Here is a 419-nt window from a genome sequence, read left to right as displayed (position 1 = left end):
GGCCCTTCCTTGCTGCTCTGCTCTCCCCCAGCACTCAACATCTGAAAACACTTAGATCACAGTGGGAAACAGAGGGGAAATTGGGTCCCCTGTGGTCACTGCTCTAGTCCCCGTCCTGTGTACAGGTCGTGGAATACAGTAGGTGCTCCAATGATACCCTCTGAATAAATGAATGAATCTAAAAACACAAATCCATGCACATTAAGCTTTTCAGTAAACTTAGGGGTCTTCTACCTATGGGGAGCTCTAAAGGACAATAACAACCTTGAAGGATGGTTTCTCAGAGACTAGACCACAGAATATTCCTAGGCTCTGACTGTTTAGGTCATTTTAGCTATTCTCAGAACAAGAAAATAAGAGCCACTGCTTGGGGCAGACAATGGGAGGTCAAATAAAGAGAGAAAATAGAACCAATCAAT

The sequence above is a fragment of the Crocuta crocuta genome, unplaced genomic scaffold, assembly GCF_008692635.1.
Source record: "Crocuta crocuta isolate KB4526 unplaced genomic scaffold, BGI_CrCroc_1.0 scaffold598, whole genome shotgun sequence".
NCBI classification, from domain to species: Eukaryota; Metazoa; Chordata; class Mammalia; order Carnivora; family Hyaenidae; genus Crocuta; species Crocuta crocuta.
Note: the sequence above shows the minus strand (reverse complement) of the source record.